This window comes from Phalangium opilio, unplaced genomic scaffold (assembly GCF_054372755.1).
Source record: "Phalangium opilio isolate 3A_F unplaced genomic scaffold, DU_Popi_V2 ptg000098l_1, whole genome shotgun sequence".
Lineage (NCBI taxonomy): Eukaryota > Metazoa > Arthropoda > Arachnida > Opiliones > Phalangiidae > Phalangium > Phalangium opilio.
This window is the reverse complement of record NW_028324201.1, coordinates 821,505-848,151: the sequence shown is the minus strand read 5'-3', so window position 1 is coordinate 848,151 and position 26,647 is coordinate 821,505.

The window sequence follows — 26,647 nt, the reverse complement described above, 5'->3', positions numbered from 1 at the left end:
GATCCGTCTTTAATGTTTTGAGCACCCTTATGTATTTAAGGGAAGATGCCACGCAAAAATGAATTAAGACAATAAAACTGTAACATTTGAATGGGTAGGAGATAGGGAGTAACATATTCTTGTGTTTCATTGTTTTTTCACCAACAGTTCCATAAAAGTTGGACATTTACCAACTACATATTTACACACATTGCTGGAGAATATCCGAATTCGAGTATAAGATAGCCAACAATTTACTGCATACTGACAAATGTCAAGTTCAAAACTAGGAATAAAGGTACATTTTAGGAGTTCATGGACGTAACTGGTTCAGCCTCCAGTTTTACCGCTCTCCATTGTCGAAGCAGTCTTCTTTCATATATCGCCTTTCAAGATGCTCAATATCTTCTTGATCTCTTCCAACCATCAATCTTGCTCATTGACATCATTTAACCTATCTGTGATCCCTGATGTTTTATCGAGTTTCCTTCTTCTGCTATGTGGTGTTTTGACAGTCATCCGAGTTATTAAAGTACACTGTCCATGTATTGCTAAATTCAATTTGCTAAAATAAACCTGTTAGTAACAGAAGAAAATGAAGATAAATTCCTACTATAGAGGTCAAAAATAGTTCCCATTTGGGTTCATGTCAAGCACGTTATGTATAATAAAATTTAATTGCATTACACCTACCAAAAAAATACAGGAATTTACATTTCAATACCCTAATATATAGCTTTTCCAATGTCATGTTTGTGTGATTAGACACAGTACACAAGGTCCCCAAACCCATGGGAAAACATGTATGGTGAAGTTAAGGTTCATAAACTAGATGGCGTAAAGCACTTAAACATTAAGTGTAAAGGTTATTGCACTGACCTTACACCCACAGTTCATTGTTCACGAAAAAATAAACTGAACTTAACTAGAATGCGTTTTCTTCCTCCTATCAACTCTTATCTACATCCAATCACAACCCTTAAGTTCAATGTGGTCATAACCGCCACTGCCAATGAAAATCCTTAAGTTTGATCTGGATTGACCAATGAGCGAGCTTAAGAAAAGTAGGAGGAGAATAATTTTCAGCAGAATACGGCCGCTGGATATTTGAGAATGGCATGCAATCAAAATTAAAAGTCCACTCGCCAATTGACTTAGTTATGTAGAACATTGAAGATGGGTTTGAATACTTTAAAGAGTGGTTTCTTGACTTAAGAAGTAAGTAAAAGTGTTTCTCAATTGTGTCTGCGCTAACCGTCAATGTTAATATTAAAGGTGTAATTAAATTTCTTTGTTTTATAGGTGGGGATGGAAAATTTAATTGTATTTATCCTGGAAAGGAATTTCTTTCAGGGCAGTTAATAAAAAATATGTTTTTACAGTTAACCATTAAATATTTTTATAAGACCTCGGACCTTCTACGAATTATGAAGTTCGATTTTAAACGACTGGTCAAATATTTTACAGCAAAACGACTGGTCAAATATTTTACAGCAAAGTATCTAGGATACTATCTCATGTAAATCAACTGATTGGCACGGCTGTTGAAAGCATGTTTTCCAATTACAAGTTCAATGCTACCCTAGTAGCAAATAAGTGTTGGGCAGGCAACCGTTGGGCATAAGGCGGCCAACAGTGTCGGTCCACCACTCTTTTTGGAGTCGAAATGTCCTACACAGAAAAAAGAGTGTTTAGGTTTGCAACATCTGAACATGTTATAAAGTTAAACATTGGTGTGAGGGAATGTTTATTTCTTCAATGTTGATGTCTAATTACATCTCTGTTACTCTAAGGATCCTTAAAATGTGTTCCAAATAGGAACACTTCTTATTTTATCACGTTTAAGAGGTAAACACAGAATAATCTTCACACTAAGCTAAACATCAACGCATACCAAGTGTTATTTAACGTAACATGTTTTTAAAACGCTGGTATATAGCTTAAATCTTTATTTTAAGAAGAATTATAATATTTTAGAAAAACAACTAAAAAGTGGAGGTATATTTTACCACAAGGTGAATAATCTAACACCTTGTGGCAATATTAATAATGTAAGTCACAATGACTTTCATTTTATATTGAGAAAAGGACTTCCTTTACTCAAATTTTGAGCAAAATATATGTTTAAAGTGATGGTTCGTTATGAAGAATAAATAAGCTTTCTTGGCTTTAATACTAGAACAACATTTCCAAGGTAGGATTGCACTTTACGTGACCCACCCAACTAAGAATGGTTTCTAGTTAATTGGACCATGAGGAGTCCGAAAAAATTAGTTAAAAAATTATTTGGCCGCCGCAAGTTGGTCAAAAATTTTTGGAAAATTTTAAAATCCATGCACTTACCGCCGAAGCCACTATCCGCTTAACGCATTCTGCACTCAATCTTGCAAAATAAGCCAAGGCGGTCTGTGGAAAATTGCCGGACTCGCGCCGGAGTTTTATAGCTATGGATTTTTTAAAGCTTAGGGAAACATTTATTTCTGATAAAAGGAGGGAAATATAAATGCGAGAAAAACTGAAATGTTTTGGGAAAATCGTTGAATTTTTTGGGAATTCAATAATTGATAACGGTAAATTTTGAAAAAAGCCGTCAAATTATTCGGGATTTTTTTTAATTCACTCAACATTATTTTTGGGAAAATGTGTCAAATCCTTGGTAAATATGATTTTTTGTAAAAAAAAATTGAAATAAAAGGCGTAGAGAAAAGGTGTCAAAATATAGGGAAATTAGTAGGCCTGTGCGAGTACTCGATCAAACGCGAGTACTCGATCGAGTCTCGAGTCGAGTACTCGACTCGAGACTTGAAAATCAAAATTTTAGGACTTGAAAATAATTTCGAGTCCTCAAAAATCTTCACTACTGGACTCGAGGAGGACTCGAACCGAGGCTTAACACCATATCAAGTCCAAAAATATTTACCATGGATAAAGAATTTATTCTTATTTTGTCTCTTGTCAGCACGCACAAATCTACATCACGTACAGGCCTAGATTTCCAGTGCTGACAACCGAAACTGCAACAAAGTATATATCGAATAAGCTGCCTTCGGAGATAGGGAGTTGCCTACCCTCTAGCGTGAAAACAAATTTCCTCACGCTCATCCTTTATCCATGTATTTCTCCTGAACTCAGTGACCCTGAATTTCAAGTAGAGTGCAGCATCCAGTGGGGTTTTACAGATTTAGATTTTAGAGAAGACAGGTGATTTAACAAAAAATTTGACGTTAAAAGTTAAAATTATGTTTATTAAACTTTATTGACGTTTGTAACTTTTCACATCCAAGCTGTGATATTTGAACAAATGAAGAGTAAAAGATATGAAAATATTTAGACTTGATTTTGACATGAAAGAATTTATTAAGACTCGACTTTGGGCTTGAGACGTAGTTTTAAAGCTGACTTTAGGACTCGAGGACTCGATACCTGTTAAAAGACTCGACTCGAGATTCTATAAGAGCTTTTTTAGGACTCGAGACTCGACTCGAAGCCCAAAAAACTGGACTCGCACAGGCCTAGAAATTAGCAAATGTCAACGTCAATATTTCAGAAAAGGAGTCTAGTTTTTTGCAACTATATTTTGGGAAAGGCGACGAATTATTGAGAAAGAACCAAATGTCAACATCAATATTTTGGAAAAGGCGTCAATTTATTTCAACAATATTTCGGAAAAGGCGGCAAATTATTGGGCAGTTAGCAAATGTCAACATCAATATATATGAAAGGCGTCAATTTATTTCAACTTTATTTTGGAAAAGGCGTCAATTTATTTCAACTATATTTTGGAAAAGGCGTCAATTTATTTCAACTATATTTCGGAAAAGGCGTCAATTTAATTCAACTATATTTTGGAAAAGGCGTCAATTTATTTCAACTATATTGTGGAAAAGGCGTCAATTTATTTCAACTATATTTTGTAAAAGGCGTCAATTTATTTCAACTATATTTTGAAAAAGGCGTCAATTTATTTCAAATATATTTTGGAAAAGGCGTCAATTTATTTCGACTATATTTTGGAAAAGGCGTCAATTTATTTCGACTATATTTTGGAAAAGGCGTCAATTTATTTCGACTATATTTTGGAAAAGGCGTCAATTTATTTCAATATTTTGGAAAAGGCGTCTAGTTATTTCAGCAATATTTTGGAAAAGGCGACAAACTATTGGTCAATTATCAAACGTCAACATCAATATTTTGGAAAAGGCGACAAACTATTGGTCAATTATCAAACGTCAACATCAATATTTTGGAAAAGGCGTCTAGTTATTTCAGCAATATTTTGGAAAAGGCGACAAACTATTGGTCAATTATCAAACGTCAACATCAATATTTCGGAAAGAGTGCCTATTTTTCGGCAATTTGATAAATGTAAACACCTTTTCCAAAATATCGTCCTTTACATTTACCAAATTCGGGAATAATTTGATGCCTTTTCCAAAATATCGTCCTTCACATTTATCAAATTCCCGAATAATTTGGCACATTTTCCAAAATATCGTCCCTTTATTTCGACTATATTTTGGAAAAGGCGTCAATTTATTTCAATATTTTGGAAAAGGTGTCTAGTTATTTCAGCAATATTTTGGAAAAGGCGACAAACTATTGGTCAATTATCAAACGTCAACATCAATATTTTGGAAAAGGCGACAAACTATTGGTCAATTATCAAACGTCAACATCAATATTTTGGAAAAGGCGTCTAGTTATTTCAGCAAATTTTGGAAAAGGCGACAAACTATTGGTCAATTATCAAACGTCAACATCAATATTTTGGAAAGAGTGCCTATTTTTCGGCAATTTGATAAATGTAAACACCTTTTCCAAAATATCGTCCTTTACATTTACCAAATTCGGGAATAATTTGATGCCTTTTCCAAAATATCGTCCTTCACATTTATCAAATTCCCGAATAATTTGGCACATTTTCCAAAATATCGTCCCTTACATTTATCAAATTCAGGAATAATTTGACACCTTTTCCAAAATATCGTCATTCACATTTATCAAATTCCCAAATAATTTGACACTTTTTCCAAAATATCGTCATTCACATTTATCAAATTCCCAAATAATTTGATAACTTTTCCAAAATATCGTCATTCACATTTATCAAATTCCCAAATAATTTGACAACTTTTCCAAAGTATCGTCATTCACATTTATCAAATTCCCAAATAATTTGACACCTTTTCCGAAATATCGTCATTCACATTTATCAAATCCAGGGATAATTTGACGGCTTTTCCAAAATATCGTCCTTTACATTTATCAAATTCAGGAATAATTTACACCTTTTCCAAAATATCGTCCTTCACATTTATCAAATTCAGGAATAATTTACACCTTTTCCAAAATATCGTCCTTCACATTTATCAAATTCCCAAATAATTTGACCTTTTCCAAAATATCGTCATTCACCTTTATCAAATTCAGGAATAATTTACACCTTTTCCAAAATATCGTCCTTCACATTTATCAAATTCCCAAAAAATTTGACGGAATTTCCCAAAATTTCAAAGATTTCCCCAAAACATAGCAATTTTTCTCGCATTATATTTCCGTCCTTTTATCAGAAATGAACGGTTTCCGTAAGCTTAAAAAATTCCATAGCTATAACTCCGGCGCGAGTACGTCAATTTTTCACAGACCTCCTCGGCTTATTTTTAAAGATTGAGTGCAGAATGCGTTAAGCGGATAGCGTTCGCGATGGCGGTAAGTGCATGGATTTTAAAATTTTCAAAAAATTTTTTGACCAACTTGCGGCGGCCAAATAATTTTTTAACTATTTTTTTCGGACTCCTCAGGGTCCAATTAATTAGAAACCATTGTTAGTTGGGTGGGTCACGTAAAGTGCAATCCTACCATTTCCAACGGGTCGGCTAGATTTGTTTAAATAGGTATATTCCCATTGCGCAGAATTCCATTAGACCGAATCCCGCCAAAGTTTCTAATGAATTTAGCCCAACCGCGGGTGTTGGTATTTACAATTCAAACGACGCTATTTGTCGAATTAAGCGACCTAAAAAGTGCTAGCGCTTTCAATACATTCGTGCGGCCTTGGAAGCGCCACTATTTGACAACTATGCAAAAAGATGATAATAAAAACGACCTCGGGAAGTTTTCAACACCGTGTGTTCTAAATATAATGCAATTGTATACAAAAAAAGTGAAAATTGGACTTGGGTTAAGCATTTATCAAAAACACTTTCGTCCAATAAAACCTTTTTGTTCAAAACCAGATTAGATTCGTAATATTTTATAAATCATTTAACATTGTTAAGCCTTTTCCAAAATATTGATGTTTATCTTCATTGACTTCTCAAATAATATGCCTTTTCAAAAAAGTTACTGTTCGGTTAGGTTTGGTTTGGTTTGGTTAGGACGTCTCTTCCTCTTTGGGTTGGTTATACACTTCAAGTACAGTGAAACGGCTGGCTTAAAATATTTTCATAATGAATATAACAAAAAAATAAATCAATATTATCAACTGATTTTATTATTTCATATATTGCTGATTTATTACTATTTCGTTATTATAATCCTTAGTTCTAAAATAATAATTTAGAAAATGTTTGGATCTAGTGTTCATTTTACGTAGGCCGTAAATTGTTTTAAGTTAATTTAATTTAAATTCCATCGGGAAAACCCGAAGTGAGGGTTTTTCGGTGCAATCGGATTGTCCCATTTTACAGTATCGTAAATCCTCCGAAGTGAGAGTTTTTCAGTCGAATGGGGTTGGTTCGGTTGAATGGGACTCGGCACAATGTTAATAAAGTGTTTAAATTAAGCCAAGTTGAAGTTCAACGGAAATTGTGTTTTCCCACGAGGAGTGGCACGGGTTTTTCTGAAAACAATGTATCTTATTTCACAGCAATTATTTCAACCTATGTATTTAAAGCGACGCAGGTCGTAACACCATTCAAGATATTTCAAGATAAACCTGCAAATATCTTTAAAACTAAGCTTATAAACCCTTAAACATGATAGGAAGCTATGCTTATAAACCTTAACATATAATCCTGAAAACATGTTATACAACTAGGCATATAATCGTGTAAACACGTTTTGTTACTAAGCATTATAGCACAATAACATGACATATACCACCTTTAACATGTTTAAATACTAGATATGACAAGCGATCAACACATTTTGAACCTAAACATAAGGTGTTGCAAACATAAACACCATTCTTTTAGGGCTGTGCGAATAGTGGTTTTTCAAGCCGAATCGAATAGTAAATCTCCTATTCGAAATCCGAATCGAGTACTCGTTTAAACGAATATTATTCGTTTTTAAAGAAATGTAATTCGAGCACAAGGAAGTGTGTTGTAGAACGAGTAGAGACTCGTAGCTTCCACTCTACTAAAAAGCTAGACTTATTTGTCCATAAAAAGGGGTATGCATTTCGATCCTCCCTCCGTAACTAGACGAGCCCTTGTAAACATGAAAGATGACCGCGAGCCACTGACGTTGAAACCGGTTTTCGGTTAACCGATTAATTTAAATGGCCGTTTTAACCGCTCCAAAAAACTGGACAAAAAACTAGTATGTCAGAAAACCGGTTTTTATCCGGCCGTTTATGATAGATGTTGAAAAATGCTATATTCCAACATAGACCCGAAGACCGAATATTAGTACGAGTAGGTAGTATTAATAGGCTATAACTAGTGCCGTTTTCCATTGGCATTCTGGAATAAACCAGTGGAAAATTACTCCACAGATTTTTCTTGGAGTGAGAACGAAAGTTCCTTTAAAATTGATATGTGTCCATGGTGGTAGATTGCTAGAAGTAAAACAGAAGGTAAGTAACAAGTGTCGAAAAATTAAACTTTTAATTTTGTGAATTGAAAAAAACACTGATTCAGTTTTCGGTTTTCATTTCAAAAAATTGATTAAAACCTAAGAATTAAAAAAACGGTGCTCCGAAGAGTAAAAACCCGGTTTTCGGTTAAACCGGGCGGTATTTGACATCCCTAGTGTATCGAGTCGGAGTGCCGGGAATTTCTCAAGCGTTTGCAAATCCAAATCTTATTTAAAATGCCTTTACTATTTTTTCTTTTTATATAATCTAAAATATGGAAAATATTCAAATAGTTAAGCCGGTTAAAAAGAAAAAAACGCGTGTTCTCTAGGAGAATAGAGAAATGATGTCAGAGATTGTAGGCTTGGTATGCGCAAAAATTATGCGAGGAACACTAAATGACTAGTACACTTATGTCTAGGCCCTAGAGGCACAGTCTCTACCCCGTTTACAACACACCTTCGTGCTAAGACTGAGTATTTCGTGAAAGAAAAACAAAACACCAGGAACTGCGCGTTGAAATTCAAAAAGAAAAAAAAGAAACCGCTTTATATATGTTATGTGACCATTCTAGTCCTTAACATTTTCAGTCGAATACTCGTTTACTATTGGAATTTAGCACCTAGGAAACGATTACTCGGTTTATGGAACTATATTCGTTTTTAAAACGGTTATTCGAATTTCTTTTCGAATAACCGTTTTGTGAATCGAATACTCGTTTTTGTCAAAATGGCAAATTCGATTCGTCGAATCGAATACTCGATTCGAATTAAACGAATAGTATTCGAAAATTCGAGTATTCGCACAGCCCTACATTCTTTTTTAAACATGAGTGTTTTTAGACTTGATAAAATATCTGTTGCATTTTCGTGTTTAGGCAAGTGTTTAGTTTCTAAACACTTTGTTTTTGTGTACTTGGCTCACAATGCGTTTTTGTGTTGGGGATGGCTTAAACCAACAAGAAAAACGGTAACCTTGCCTACTCTTTACCGTTACCTTTTCGGCCTGTTATCCGACCTTTTACCATCCCTGACCCGTTGCCTTTACTTTGATTGAAGGGCTTTAAAAAATTAGGCGTTAACGCAAATGCTTGATCGCCTATGAAAGCGTAAGAAAGGACTGTATTAGAATTAGGTAGCTGTTCCGGTTCAGGAACGCGCAACGAATGATCGTTCAATTTGTGATGGAATATTGTGTGCTCAATGACACCTCCGTCTGAGATTCGTCCATTTACACCAAATTCGACGATTGTGAACTCATAATTCGCATTCACTACTGCCATCAACACCATGCTATGAAGCCTTTATAATTTTAAAAGCAGGACCCGCTTTTTGGTGGCGGAATAATCTTGACATGCTTGCCATCCACAGCACCCAGGCAATGTGGAAAATTCCCCTTCCTTTTGAAGTCCTGCGCTACCTCTTTCCATTCTTCCTGTGATGTAAGCACCTACGAAATAACAATATCATTTCAGGGTGACAACTCCATAGAGTCAGTCAGCTCTCCTCAAGACCAAGCGCACCGCTCGCCATCACATTGTTCAAACAGCAGTTGTCTAACTGATCAGTCGGCTCTAGACCAGGACGTGTTCCCTCCTACTCCAAGTAGTGAAAGCTCATCCGCTCCACCCAGACGTCCTAATAATAAGAAAAGGGGGATCGACAGTGTTATTGCTTCTGTAGGGCAATAGCTGAACGAAATCACAAATGAGGACCAACACGACGCGTTTGGGCGCAATGTAGCTGCTAAGTTGCGACGTTTGCCCAATGTCCAGCGTATTTACGTCGAAAAACTCATTAACGACGCGTTGTATGGAAGTGAATTAGGAACTCTGTCGCGAAGTTGTTTCATCAGCATTCCAAGTAGCGACGCTTTACCATTACCCACCCCTCCACAGCCTACCATAATCAACACCCTACTACCCAACTGGCATATTCAGGAATTACCCAACGATACCACAACCTTGATTACTGTCAATAACCCTGACGATAATGTGCCTTCTCATGAAAACATTTCTTCACATGTAACTACTTCCACCCCAAGTGAATAGATACGCAAGACGTATATTTATGTATATTGGATGTAATAAATATTGGTTAAACAATCATAAAGCTTTGTATTACTTTCATGTATTGCATACGCAACACCATATAGATGGCTCGACAGTTGTCAGGGATAATAGCGGGTAAAGATTGATGGGACATGACAGTTGAAAATCGTAAATCTCGGTATGATCGCCCGGTAGCTAGAAAGCGCAATGTACTGCTCAATCGTTCATGCGGCGATATAGCTTGACGCATCGCAGTATCTTGACGTTTTATAATAGGTGTCACCAAATGTAGTTGTTGGGTGTTAGTGGTTTCGTCCATTCGGAGATAACACCGCCACTCATCGGGATCGTTTCGTAAATCGTTCAATAAATGTAATAATGTCTCTTTCGTTGTAACAACCATGTTTTACACCATTTTGTTTTCGTTTTTCTCTTTTTCTTGCGTTTCCATAGTAAACAAGTTGGAAAAACCAAAATACTACCTCTCCGAGTCAAGAGGAAGACTTCTTACAAAATTATTTACCTAGATATTGAAATATTTCTCATTTTTTAAGTAAAAATTTACGAATTATTTAAGCAGTATTCGAAGCATAGCGCATATACTGTAATTCAGTAGAATAAATAATAATGTAAAAAATATTATTGGAACATCAAAATGAAACGGATCTTTATAGCTACAAAACTACTTAAGGCATCGAAATTACGAAAAACATTTCCATATATTCACTTTATACTATGAAAAATGGAATAATTAAAATTTTTGTTGGATTTCTTCACACAAGGCGAACTGCTAACGCGGTGCACTAGTGTAACTACGGAGGGACACACACTGACAATCACATAACCTGCTGTTTAACTCTTTCTGTATTAATTTTGAGTTGAGAAACAAGATTATCTTAAATAGTAAAATAAATATAAATAAGCGTTACATAGTTTTAAAAAAGAATAACGAGATACTCTTGGGAGACTTGACTAATATTGACGTTTGAAATGAAGGATACGCCTGTTGTTTCGCCCCACTCAAATCGGTAGTATATAAACGTTTCAAATCTTACCTATGAATAATAACAGCGCAATTGCGTGAACCTTTTGGTGGAAGCCCCACCATTGAGAGGCCAGACGTTTCTCGTAACCCTAGCCGATCGCCGCGTATGTCTTAACCTTAACGATGATGATGGAGATAGAAGCCAGTCCATGTGGGATGGACAAAAAGACCAGATGATGGTGGTGTATAGAACCCAGTAAAGGGAACATAACGTTATTAGCCTTTTGAGCCTTAGAAAAATTATATTACTTCCCCTTATATGCCCCGATATGCTGAGTGTTGTGTACCTCCCCCCTTTTCACACCGCAAAAGTTGCAAAATAATGAGTTACAAAAACGTGTTCAGAATTAATTCAATGTTTTATTCGGTTTCACCTATATATATATAAAAACGAAATAAAGCAAAATCATTATCTCTGATAAAGGATTTTAAAAACTTAATTATTCACTATTAACCTATTCAAATAGGTTCAAACATAGTTCATAACCAATTACCAGTAATTATTTTGCCTTAAGCGGCCTTTACACGCTCAATGTTTTGCACAAATAAAGTGGGGGACATTTATAAAATTCATCATCTTATAAATTATTCCCAAGACTTTTCACTAATTGTGCAAATAAATCCATCATGATATTGAAAGCTCAATATGTAGAACAAAAATTTAAACTTTTATTGGACAAATATATTGATCATATTGCACACGATTTATTCAATTATATTGAATATATTTTATCACAATAAAAAAGTTGATGTCGAGTCCATGGACCGTGTACAATTTTATTGACCGAACACAACATATAAGCAGTTAAATACACAGACTTTAGTTTTATTCAAATGCGAAATAATGTTCGTATTTTGAGTAACATTTTGAGCAATAAAAACTCACTCAATATATATGTTCCGTTTTTTACGCAAATATTGTCCAAAATTTACCGCAAATGATTTTAAATTTCCTAAAACATGTTGTAGCATTATATTTGAACTTTGCACAAATATGTCTGGATAACGTTCAATTTATACTTTGTAACTTAAATAACGGGCCCCATGTTTTTAGCGCAAATTATTGAGCGTGTAGGGTGCCCTTAATGAAAACCAGGCAGTGAGAGCGCTGGCTGGGTGGGCGATGGCTGGGTGGCTGCTGGCTGGGTGACCACTGGCTGAGTGGGCGCAGGTTGAGTGGGCGCTAACTGGGTGGGCGCTGGCTGAGTGGGCGCTTTCTGTTGTATATATATTGAACATATATTAATGATTAAAAATATTATTAGTTTTCCCATATTACACTAACCTATCGCTAATAAAATCTATAAAAACAATAGTCGTTACCTCTTAACAGCGGACAGTTGGCAGCCTTATGGCCAAACTGCCTACAAGCGTAGCACAGTCGTGTGCCATGCCTACGATTTCCACCACCACCACGCCTTCCTCCTCGCCTTCCCCTTCGACGCCCACGCGTAATTCCTTCAATGAAGTTGATGGAAACTTTAACCATTTTTAAATGTTCACTCCTAATATGATATTTCCAGAATGATACCAAATATCCCTCGCATTCAGCTTTATACCCTTTATGGGTATGGTGTTAAAAAACGTAGCCCTTTCAAGAAAATGTTTTAGTAATAGATTCATTGTTGTATAAATTAGAGTATATGTAGACCGAGTAGCGTCAATAGGCCAAAAATGCTTTCAAAGCTATTATTTTTATAATTTAAAATAATATTTTGTAAATGAATTAAATAGCTTAAAATAAATAAAAAATTTTAACCAAAATTTCAAGGCAGGCTCGAACGCGCTAGCGTGGGTTTTAAAACAATCCACGAGGAAAAACGGTCGAGCGCTTTACCTCTGGGCTACGGCTAGCTCTGCTATTGCCCTTCTGTTTGCGTACTGTATACATATTCTAAAGCTAGAGTTGACTGACAGCTGAGGGTGAAAATTAAGGCGGGGTTTTCGACGCCGTCCAATAAGCGGTGTGACGAAGACGAAACGAAGGAGGAGTTAAACTTTCCTTTTATGCTCCCCAATATTTTGCGCTCATCGCTAGATGGCGCAAAATAAAAAAGACAGGTTCAGATCATTCTATAATCTTTAATAACAGGTCAAACAGTTTTTAGTTGAAATAATTTTTCCGTTAATTTCCGCTGGAAAAGCATCTTCATCTTCATCATCTTCTCCTTCGTTTACCGAAGTTATATTTGGTGTGCTGATTACACCAGCCTTTTCCGCTCCTTTACGAGGAGTGTTTGGTTGGTGAACTGAAGTATCCTCAGTTTTTCCAGGTGACTCAGCGCCACCAGCAGCCACATCAAACATTTCTTCGTTACTTGAAAATTAAGAAAGGAATAGAATATTAATTTTTAAAGTTTAACGCTGTTTAAGGCATGTCTAAAAATAACTATTCCAAACATTGTACTTTATGAACGGTTTGACAATAAATAATATTCAAACAAACATCAATCGCCACCAAAATTACTTACTTTTTGATGAAAGAGCTTAACTTGAGTTCATCTGCCTCGTCAATTTCATCGGAATCCAAGAGTATTTCAGGTGCCGGCAAGCTTTGATTTCTGTTCAATAAGGTACATGCAAAATTAAAAATTAACTATAGAGAAATGAAGCCATTTAGTGGTAGCGAATACATCCGTCGTCCCTTTAAGTGAACAGCAATAAGCTTGCCCAATGATATTATTTGGTTAAGGGAATCCCATAAAAGAAATTAAGTGTCAAAGTAACTTAAGTAGGCGACGGATCTATAGGCATAAAAGTGAAATTGAAAACATTACATTTCAGATGATTTAGGTAAATCTGTCTCGTAAATGCCCAGCAAACGAGCGTTCTTCTCCAAGTCATCAGAAGGAATTCTATTAAAAAAATAGTAAATAGTTAAATTACGTGGTCTTAACACATTAGTTAGAAAAAATTTACCTCTTGTCATTTAAAAATCAGATATTACTATTTTTCAAGGAGTAGATCCCGATAGACATTTTAACATCAGAGCTGTTGTCCCACAGCTGATACAATAAAACCATTATTTTATTGGGGTTGTCATAAATATGAGCAACTTTATTGAACTCCAGGGCATCGCAAATTATTTGAGGTGGAATCCCGTTTAAATAACGAAACGCGCCTATCACTGATATCTGGCTTGGATAAATGATGCTTTGTTTAAAAAAAATAAACTTGAAATATATTGTGCCAACTTCTGTGCTGAACATTCAGCATGCTATTTCACCGCCGTTTTTTTCAGTCATTTTGAAAACTATGTAGAAAAACGTTAATTGTAAAGATAAATTAATCATGGAACAATTCATATTATTATTAGATTATTATTATTATTATTTTCAAATACTAATACTACAATTGCAGACTTGTTAAATCGAGATACTGCCATGTATTCTCCAGTATTTGTCAAAACTCGCTAACTTAATAGAGTTCGGTGAAATAAACAAGGGACATATTTTTTTACATTTAATGAAAGCAATCGGAGTTGGGGAATACGCTATGCACCAAAGCCTCCACCCAAGAAAGAAAAAGACCAAAGCTGAGTCATACATCGTCATGGGCATTTTAAATTGAAAAAAAAAGATCAATTTTCTAAAGGTAAGATTTAAATGTCGCGTGATATTGAGGTTAAGCTTATATTATTCGAATAGCGGAAGCGGAAAATACCTCTTTCAAACTAATAATTTTATGTAATGAGACCTATAGCTTTAAATTATTCATATGACCAAATATACCTGCCGAGCATTTAAGTTTGGATACACATTTAACATATCTTTTATTTCGTCTTCATTCTGAATTCCTTTGGCACGATTAACGATTGTCCGATCCATTCTAGAATCGATTGCAGACGGATCTATGCTTTCGTTCTTCATTTCTTCTTTCATAAATTTCTGATGCATTGCTATGGAGCTTCCATCCTAAAGGTCTACAAGTGACTCGTCCATCTATAAATAGTAGCAAAAGGTAGTAGTAAGTAAATGCGACTGCAGTGGAAGTGGAGAAACTGCCCACTAGACGACCCGCTTGCTATTCTGATGTGTAGGACTAAACTTGCTGAGACCCAAACGATTGGAAATACGAACTGTCGTCCAACTTCGAAACACCAATCAGTAAACGCGAGAACCGAGTGTATAATATTTTGGTGGGTGTAAATGACAAAACCAATTTTACATCAACGTTTCTCTTCGCCTTCTTTATCTTTTTTGAAATTTGTTTATTCGTTTGCTGAAAATGTTTGACCACTTTAATATTAGAGGTCGTAGTCATCTCATATACATTTGTTTTTTTACGGTCTTTATCCACTGACTGTTCGTAAAACCGCCTTTAGAAGCCCCGCTAACACTTCCGAGGAATCGACAACCGTTGGTGAACCTGCACTTGACTCTCTGGCAGATTGTATAGTTGTGTCTAGAGTCTTCTCAGTCACAGTTTCACATTCCACTATTAAAGGGTCATTATATATTGTTCCCTGAGTTTGGTTGACATCAATATTATTCTCAATGATAAGCTCAACGCTACCTTCAACGATATTCTCAATCTTAACACTATTCTCAACACTGTTCTGGACCATACTCTCAACCCTATCATCTTCAATTCTCTGGGTGGTCTCTTCAACGGATTCTCCAAAGACATCTCCCTCTTCTCCTTCCTCTGTATCTTCAGCATGTCTCTAGTGGACGTAACGTTTTGTCATTTAATGTACCTTTTTAACCCTTTTATACCTCTCCTAAAGTTCTTAAACTTGGTAGAAAGCTTTTTTTCTCCGAATTTCCTAAAAAATGTATTTAATATCTAACCCCGTATATCTATTTATTTTTAACAATATTACACATATGTAAAACATACAAAGCAACAACCAGGTGAATCTTCCAAATGGGGATATTTCCTAACAAGAGTCTTAGCCGTTTCAAGATGAGAGGGTGGATATTTAAAAGATGAAAAGGTGTGGTTTTATGAAGCTACACGTATCTGTAATTGTCAGTCAAAATAAATATATACTTACAAGAAATATTTTTCCAAAGATCAGGGGTAATAAGCGAGACGATTTCTTCGTTGATTTGTACTTTAGGCAGCATAAACAGCATCATCAGTAGCATAACGCGGTGGGGTTGGTAAAGAATATTCCATACAGAATCGAGTTCGGCTTTTGTCAAACGTCCGAGTTAAGAAATCAGTAAATTAATTAAAGGGACACAAGATGGCAAATAAAAAGAATAACATCACTATGTAACGTTCTTTCGTTACAATAGTAGAGTATATACTTATTTTTGAGAAAATATAAGAAATTCTAAGTTTTGAAATAGTTCCCGCGCTTCAGCTGTCAAACATGATATATGGGTCGCCAAGTTTTCGGGTACTTGGATCCATGCTCGATAAGCTTTTACGTGTGTACTGAGAGGGGACGACCTGCTGGACAGGTAGTCGCCACCATACACATTTAGCGACCCTTTATCTCTGTTTGAAGCACCGCTTTCTTCTACACGGAGACGGCGGGCCTGGACCTTGTCTGGGTCTCCGATCTTGGGAACCCCTTTCAAATAGAATTTTACAAAACCAAACCTTCCCCATTTTTAGCATTTAATCCCTTTTGAGAAATGAGTTGCCAATTGTCGAACCAAACTTTAAGATTGTTAACTATGCTTTTACTGTATATATTTTGTATTTCTGTGTTTAGTTGCCACGAATGGTCATTTATTATATTTGACAAATAACCAGGTTGTTACTGTATATATTTTGTGTTTCTGTATTTTCTGGTCGCGGGGTCGCGGATGTCATTAATAACTTTTGACAGTTTCTGTGTGCGGTGCCGAAGTGCGCGTCCCTAAGTTAAAAGGGGTGAATGGGTCAGCATAGGTAAGGTCAGGTAACCAACCCATCCAATCATGGATACCGATCACCACGTGACCAGTTACGTTGGGTACCACGTGACCCTAGAAAATACGTCCCCCTTGAACGCCATTGGTACTTGTACCTAGAGGTTGGTATACCTCTAAAATATTATTGGTACCACCTTTGGCCCATACAACAGGGGTATGATAAAAACCCCAGCACGCGTTAAAAAGATACACTTAATACTTTTTGAGATACCCTTAAATGTCTCGATACGACTAGGCTCCTGAGATGCAAGACCGCGAACTTAACCTTTTAAGAACTTAGAAAGAAATTAAACTTTCAAAAACAGTCGGTCCAAACCGCGAAAAGAGGCTATGGCCCAAAATCGTAAAAGAGGCATAAGCCCATAACAAGACCACGCGCCGCGTAATAAATCTATGAAGACGTCATGGACGCTTTGGGACTCTTGTGGCAATTCAGCCTCGAACGCTCACCAACCGTTCATCAGAATGGACTCCTATCAGGAAATGTATCGTTGTAAATATTGATGTTTATTATTATTTTAAACTATTTACATTAACTCAAATGAGTTAATGTTTTAATTCCCTTCTGGGATAATTATTTGAGTGCATGTCTTAATCCTTACTTGGGTTAAGTCCTTGGTAATGATACTCTAAAGAGTCAAACCCGCCAGTCCTTATTTGGACTTATTTATCTATCCTTACTTGGACCTTATAATCAATCCTTACTTGGATTATTATTTATCATAATAACTGTACTCTGAAGAGTTCTTACCAGCACTCAAAATTCTTAGTTACCATCCTTACTTGGAGGTAATGTAATAATCCTTATTTGGATCAATAATTAACGTATATTTAACATTAAACCTTTAAACCCTTATTGGGACTAATCCTTACTTGGAGGTAATTTAAAATCCTTATTTGGATTAATAATTAATTAACTTATATTTGAACGGAATCTTTTAAATCATTTTAACGTATTATTTACAATCCTTTTTGGATTGAAGCGCATGACATTATTTTTCTACATTCTACATGGTTTCTTCCATGGAAGTTTTACGCGATTAATATTATTGGTGTGCGTGTGTATTTGTTTTATGTTATTAAATATTATGGTTCATTGGCAACTCAATTCGGACCCTTTTACTAATTTAAGCCTATACACACAAAACCCCTAGACAACATTTTATAATATTTTTCTCGCTCAACCCAATAGTGAAATTGACGCGAGTTTCCGGGCATTTAACTTGTAGCTAGTAGTCTATTTAACTTAGTTTTAATTAGACTAACGGTTAAGCGCTACAACTATGACTTTTCGAAAACGTGAACCAAATTTGCTACGTTTCATTGTTGTGACGTTAAAATATGAGGTGTAAACATAAAAGAAAAACTAAAAACCAAAGATCAGTCAACTCCCATAAATAAATCAAATTAAAAAGCTGTAACGGAGTGCCCGATTCTAGTTTAATTCTGGCCGGTCGTTACGGGTGATTCCGTCACAGGACGTTCACGAAGCCCTAAATTGACTAGGGGGACCGCGTAACAACGTTAAATTTAAGAGTGTAAGGCCTATTCCGTTAACTTTTTCCCGTTTGGAGACTTAATGAAACAGAATTACTCATACCTTCGGCTCATATTCTTGATGATTAGAAAAACTCGTTTATTTGAAGGTACTTTTTAAATTTACAAATTTTGAAAAGAAAACTCCACGAGGGACGGATCAGTGCGATACAAAATTTTCGCGTTCGCGTGGTGCGGCACCAGAGTTCTCCCTTTCGATGATTTGACTAGACTAGACTGCTTTATTTTTTCACGACGTCCGCTTTTTATGGCTTAAAATTATAAAAAAAAGAAAGGTGGGGGAGAGAAGGAAGAAAAGGAAGGAGGTGACATAGACGGTGGAGGGCTGAACATATTCCGAGGAATATGTTCAACCTTCCGTCGTCTGCAACGGTTTCGGGGAGGAATAAGTGAAAGGAAGTTGCCAGCTTGGCCCGGGGAAAAGGTTACTGGGGTGTTTAGAAAAATTATTTCTTCTCAATAGGCGATGCGGGAATTGAATTTGCCGTTTTGAAGGTCCTACTGAATGAACTTTCTTGGCAGTGGCGTAACGACGTTTGTTGGGCCCGCCCGCAGCCCGACAATTAGGGCGAGCTTTCAAAAAGTATGAGAGCGTCACTTGACGTTTAATATTACTATTTTTCCCTTTCATAATTTATAGCAAAGAACCTTGTCGCCGCTCTCGACTAAGATTTCTCGAACATGCATGGCCCACTACCATAAACTGCAATGCAGGGCAAAACTCTTTTAGAGAGTTTTTTAATACAAAAAGGACTCTCTTCTCAAAACTATAGCATTATATAGGACCAGGAGCAGATGACAAAGGAGTCTCGGACTCTAGCTTCCACAATGAAGAGGGCAATGGGATCCGCGTACGTCACAGCTCGGCCGAAAATGTAGTGGGATCGTTTGCCATAGAGGCGCTATCAGACTGAATAGCAGACAATTCTTTTGGTGGATTATATCTCGCACCAAAGACTGCTGGGAAATGTTTTTGTAATTACGGACTAAAGGTGGCTACTGATGCTCGTCTTATCCGTTCGCGACATAAATATACACAATAAAATTAGCCGGTACCGGTGGGGTTAAGAAAAAAGATAAGACTTCCCTTTGTAACTTCTAACCTACTTAATAGTCAAATTACGTCCAAACTTGCAGAGAAACACATCAAAAGCCAGGTAAGCCAAGGCTTAATTAACAATTTTTGCCCACTGGAGTGATTGGACTCGGGTTTTCAAAAGATAAAAGCAAGGTTTTAAAAGATGCCAAAACACAATGTTATATGTGTTTTAGAGCCAAAATATTCCGTTATTTTTTCTTGAATTAACTGACTGCTACAAGAGCTTGTAAAACAAAATCACTGACTATCTCTCACTTTTTGGGTTTGAAAAGATCGTGAGTGATTTCTTTTCAAAACCTCTTGTAGCTATCAGTTAATGCAAGAAGAAATTTGGAAAAATTTGGCACTGAAACACATTTTAGTTTTTTAAAAATGTACATACGTTGCTCGCTGGGCTTTACAATTTCAATTTTAGTCCCAAAAAGATTAAACGCCGTTGAAATCCATATTTAATTCTAATACTCGTTAAGAAGGCGATACGTATTTTTAAAGAGAGGCTCCAGACGCTATTTCCCAGATCTCCTTTCGAGACTTTGCAGCCACGCTATTGGTTGGAAAATAAAGCTCAAATTTTCTACGAGGGGTGGCATTGGCGTAATGATTTTGGTTAATAACCGTGACGTTCGCGGATCCCATTGCCCTCTACATTAAGGAAGCTAGCGTCCGAGACTCCTGATAGGAGTAGATTAATCAAATTATAGATAGTGTGGATGATTTTATTTTTTAAGAACGTAACTACGCAAAGTTCTTTAAATGAGCGTTACATCGCACCTAGATATAAACAAATACTGAAGGGCTCACACAGACATACATTTGGATTTACTCGAAAAAGTGACTATTAACTAAATGAAACTGTAAGTAAAAAGAGACCTAAGTGAGTGAAAATGACCAAATCAAGCTATTTAAAAGGGTCAGGTACGAAAGGATGTTTTCAGAAATGACAGTTTTTCAAAAACTCTTTTTTAAAATTAAATATATTTTTAAGGTCTGTGCTATAATTCAGTTCAATCCGTGGGCTTAGATGTTTAATTTAAAGGACAGAGGCCAAATTGAATTTTGTTATTTTGGAATGGAGCTCAGAACGCAAAGTAATTGTTATCATTTCATATAAAAACCTTAAAAAATCGTATAAATTTAATTATTTAAGAATTGAAGATAAACAAGTTGGAAAAACCAAAATTTTACCTCTCCAAATCCAGAGGACTATTTATAAACTTATTTACCTAGATGTGGAATTATTTCTCTTTTTTTTTCTTGATGAGCAATTGCAAAAATTAAAGTTTATGATTCAAAGCGTTGCAAATATACATTAAAGCAGACGACATAAGGATTTTACTTGTACACATGGAAATCAGTCAATGGGGAAAAAACAGGAAATGAAGAGTATATATTATGGAGGGACATTACTTTTATGTGTTCACAAAAACCCAATTTTATACGCCTAAACTGTTTAACCGTTATGGTTAAAGCTACATTCACATCTGCATTGCCGTGTAAACACTATCCTATCGTTTCACCTCAACGATATTCTTAATAGCTATAAAGCGATTACGACCAGACCTTCCACTGATCTGATGGCCACCATGATGCTTTCTTCAATTATAAAATCTAAAGCTGATTATTTAAATTTGTTTTTAACTTTCGGCTCACACTAATGTCTCTTCATTACAGACACGAATATCAAAACCCATATTTTATTTCATCTCGGGCCTCAATTCACTAGACCTATTGTGCATAATACTCGAATTAACCGGCAGAGCAGAGGCGTAGCCAGGGATTTTGATGCCCAGGGCGGTTGCGGCTTTTAATTCCCCCCCCCCAATCCATTACCCCTTGATAGTCGATCAAACTGTGAATGAATGACACAAATTTTGTTTTCTCGAAAGTTCCTGCCGCGGGAACGGGGGCTACGATTGCGCAGCGCCGCGGCCGCAGCTACATCGCGAAAGGGGACTGTGGCGAAACACGCGTGCGTTCAGTAAATCAGTGCAGTTCCGACAGTCCGCCTCTCATACGTTCTAGGGAATTGTACCAGCTCTATCACACATGAAGCGTGCATTTTTGTCTTGAGAATGGTAATACCAAGAACGGATTTAAGCTAATAAGAACATAGGGCCATGGATTGAGCCTTTGGTACCATCCTCGCACATGGTTGAGATGATTCGCCTTCAAATATTAGCGGTTACTAGGACGCGCATATATATTAGCAGACGAATCTTCTCAACCAATGCTAGGACGGGGACAATTTGTCCCGGACAAAATATCTTTTGTCCCATTCGTAAATCCATTCTTGGTAATACCATTTGTTGGCGGTGGTGGTGGTGGTGTCGTGAAAGAGAACTGCCTTAGGCAGTATAAAATACTTCGTTCGTCATTGAAGGGAGAGTGAATTGGAGAGAATTGGGGTAAGGTGATATTTTTCGTTCCTGTATTTTAAAAGGAAGGGAATTATAATAGTAAGTTTAAGCATTGGATTTATTTATACTAGTAAAGTTAAGCATTGTGAATTGTTTTACGTTTGCTCGATATATTTTAAGCGAGAGAGAGGATTATGGTATTGCTTTAATTTAAATGGGCGGCTTAATACTCCCTTTATAATTACTGTCACCCGTGGACAAAAAGGGTTTCACACTTTCAATCCCTCCCTCTAATTCAAAGAAATCGAGGACAATTTTTAAAAGCAAAAGCAAGTGAATACCGACGTTATATTTGGAACGGTCTAAGGTGGTGTTTATTATTAGAAGTTAGGTGTATTTTTTCACAAATCGAGAATAATTTGAAAGGAAAGTACAAGCTTGGGGGCCCAGATTATACAATTTTAACGTAAGTAATTTTATTGAAATAAGGATTAAGGGTTTTAATTTCTTGCTAGGGCATCGAGGGGCTATTCACTCTGATTTTCAGTACTTCTTTTAATGGGTATTTCGTTTTGCCACTGTTAAAGGATGCGCTTCGTGGGGATACTCACACACGTTTTCCGTTCGTGTAACACTATTATAATTATTACAGAAGTAAAAAAGTAATAATTTTAATACAGTTAAAGGTAGTGCATCGAGGGGTTATTCACTCAAATTTTTTGTACGCCTGTTAATTACGGTACGGTATGGCTATTATCACGAGCCCAGGCCTTGGGTCGTCTTGTTATCTAAAGTCTAGACAATAATTGTTGCGTGAAAAACTGAATTGGTTTCCGCAGTTTAGGGCATCACGGCGAAGGGGGCATCATTCTATGGACCGTAGAAAACGGTAGAATGATGCCACTTTGGCCGTGATGCCCGGGGCGGGCCGCCCCTCCGCCCCCCTCTGGCTACGCCACTGCGAATAACGCACTACGTTTGTGAAATTTTTAATTTAATTATAGCACCCTTTTGTAAATAAGATTTAATCTTAAAAGGATATCTGAATAAAAGCATTTATTTTATTTATTTAACCCAAGAAGTTAAAAGACATTAAAAACGAGGTGCGAAACATTTACGCTGATGCTTCGAAGTTAATAAAAACAACACCAGAAGTGAAGACCAATGAAAGTGTGTCTAATGCCAAGTTTGTAACACGCGAGACGCGCTAAAATTAATTTTTAAAAAAGAGAAGTTGAATAATGTACACCAAGACACTGTCGTGTGCAACAACATCAAGGCACTGTAATGTGCAACCACGACATGTGCAGTAAAAAAAAGTGAATAACAATCCCGCACAAATAATTAGATGAAAGTTTTTGGTATCCACAACGCACCTCTAGTAGTATTGCAACATTCGTAAACGCGCCTCGCTTGTGAAAAACAGAACATAAATCGGTGGAGTCTGCAAGTACGACATGTTTAGTGATGCTTTTAATAAGGAATTATACATGATGAAATCTTATAAGTGCACTTTCCGACATGCATTCGGTTTTAAATTCCTCGATAACAAAAGCACACGACCCGTACTTGCACTGTTACCGCAATATTGACAGAGAAAAACCAATGCAGTTTCTGATTATCGAAAATAGTCGAGTTACAATTGGGTAAAAAATCTCACGAACTCTTCAACATGTTTAAAACGCTAGCCATTTTACTAGCGACTTTTGAACTATAATTTATAATGGTGCGTGAATCAGTTGATGGCTCATCGATTGTACATATTATTTTGGGGTCATATGATTATTTCATAAAATTATTGTTTTGTTGCTATATGACGGTGTTTAATTCATTATGAAATGCTACTTTAATAAATTGTAATCATTTGAATTGAAACTGATTGTATTAAAATAAAGTCTTAAAAAAAGCAGTTTGTCGTGTAAATTGTTCATGCCTTATTTCTCCTAGTATCCATAAGAAAAATAAATTATGGTAACTTTTATAGACAATTTTCAACGTGCCGTATTTTGGGTAAGTTAGCCAAAAATTAGAAACGATATTTAAAAAAATCTATAGATATAATATTTTATGTATCCAATAGATATAATTTTAGAAGCAGGAATGGAGAACAGAGTAATCTGGGCGCACAAAGTCCAGACCCCCTGGATCGGTTGAGGGCGGTTATGATAGAATAGGCGGGTCATAGCGACAGAGGTAAAAAGGAATTAAGTGTTTTTCGTCGTCCCCGTCAGCAACGTCAATACAATAAGATAATTTAAAATTTTCGTTACGTCATGGAGGAAGGTCCTCTACACAGGGTTATGAGTGGGACAGAAGAAAATTCTAACCGTTCTCCATTCCTGCTTCTAAAATGGCATCTATCCATGGTAAAATAATTGGCTTTTTTGAGGAAAAATTTCATGTATGAAGTCCAATGGCCTCCTGTAGTTTTAAGGTATTAGTTTTTTTTAATATGTTTTATTTTTGACTTTATAGTTGGAGCACACTTTGAAAGTAATTGTCTAAATTGAATTAAAACTATATTTTACCTTGCAAATTAAAATTATTGAAGAATATATCCGGTTTGGAATTACTTTTTTCCTATTTTTTTTACATTACACATAGCAAAAATTTTTTTTATTAAACTTATTATATTCTTGTGCCTTCTACAAAATTTTTTTTTATTATAAAATAACCCAAAACAAATCAACATACACGTTTTAAATGTTGCGAAATTGGGTTTAGTTATTTAGTTTTAAATATCACAATTTATTTAACCCTCTAAAACTTTTGAATGTTAAATGTTTTTTTTTCCTTTGGCGCTTTTTTAATGTTATTGAGATAAAAAAGCTGGCCCATTAAAATAACTCATCTACTCCAAGTGAGTCTTTTTGAAGTGGAGTCAGGAAAAAAACCTCTTTGCCTTTTAACTTTTGAAGCAGTTTGATAGTGTACATTGTCAGTGTCGTGAAATGCTCCACGCCATTTGTTCAAGCATACTATGATAAATATGAAATAGCGTTAGAGACAGTTTCGATGTAAAAGTGAGATAATCCGAAAGTGATATTAATGGGTATTATATCCATATGGTATGAATAAAATAATGCATGTAGGATACCACAAGAATGTGGAATCATAACACTGGCGCTTTAAAAACGTCCAAGCAAAAGTTTTTAAGACATGTTCAATAATTTTGACACTTCCCATTCTTTATAATGAACACGACGTTTGTTAGTCAATATCTCGAATTTTTCTGTACTAAAACTTTGGTTAGCGCCTCACCAGGCACCTCTTTACGAAAATATATGAAATTTTACCTACATAACTCCACAACAACCTTTCAGTCTGAAATTGAATAGTAATAGAGCATATCTTATGAACTTTTGGTTGTCGGCAACGCGTTAAAATCTGTTTTTAGCGGCACTAGTGACTTAAGGGTAAAATCTTCCCCTTATATGGATCCAGCACAGCGCAGCCAAATTACGATCTTATGGTATCCTGAATCTGTTCTTGAATATACTAACTTGTTAAAGTTCAAATTTCCCAACAGATATCAATAATGTGGAGTTTGTCTGGCAATTTAACTTTTTCTTCAAGTAGCGCACGAGATTTATTATTTGCGACCCTGTTCTTGTATGGCCGATTTGCTTGAATCTATGACGGAAAACTGTCAACTGATCATAAAAAAGGAGTATAGAAAATTGGTGTAAAACAATAAAGAAAACATTCGGCAGCCAGATATGAAGCACTTGTCTATCAATTTTCACAATATTTTCTTCGTAAGTGGTTATTGATAAATTAATTAAATGGACGACCTTAAGATAGAAGTCCGTTAAAATCAATATTTTCTGGCTTCTCAGTTTTCTTTATAAACGTTATTAATCTAAGAAAATCGCTTTAAAAGTTTATCTTACCTTCACTATATCCAAAATACTTTAAAAATTCAAAACCCACATCATCGCCTACTGGAATGATTCCATAGATGTTTGGAGTCGTGCCTCACATAAATTTATAAATTAGGAAAACCGGGTTTGGATAGTCACAGTAAGTAACATCACTTACTTGGATTATAAATTTGGGACTGGTATTCTTCATTGAAACTAACAGGCATCTTAAAGGCTGAAAAATATTAAAAAATTTAAGGCTAAAGAATGTAGAAAACATTTATAAGATATTGAAAAGTCTAAAAGAGGAATGAAATTCTAACGTTGGAAACTTAATGATAATTGTTTTTGATGACTAACTCTTGCGTTTTCACTTTAATTGATGGTAACAAATAATACCAGCAGTAGCTATGACAAATAAAAATCGGGCGCTATTTGATTTACATTTGGAAATTTTAAGTTAAATTGAAAACGTTTGTATACGCTTAAATTCATTATTTCAACATACAAAACATTTAATTCGAGTATTAACAAGCTATAAAGTCTGTAGTCGAGTTTTTCAAGCCTTAATTTACCATGGTATTTCAACAAGTATTAGTCGCCCCAAAAATTTCTATAATCAAAAAGGGACAAAAAGATGCTCCACTCTGACTTTGGCGTGTGTAACTTGCTTGACCCCTGCCACCCCCTTTTTGATGTACGTAAAACTAGAAGATATTGTTAATGGAGATAGTATTTCCATGCCTCCCGGACATCCAATTATTATCTACGACGAATATAGGCCGCTACTACCTCTAGCGTCTGCACCGCTTCTACCAAATGAATGTTGAGATCTGGGGATCCATCTAACCCACAATTTAACATTTGGTGTGCACATCTCTCGTGCTTGCGGGCGTGCTAATAGCCTTCTCACTGTCATCCATGCAAATTTTCCGAGCCTGTCCCCTCATTTTCTGACTAACCTCTACAACTGCTTCGTTCGCCCAATTCTCGAGTTTGGTTGTCAGGTGTGGAACCCGCATC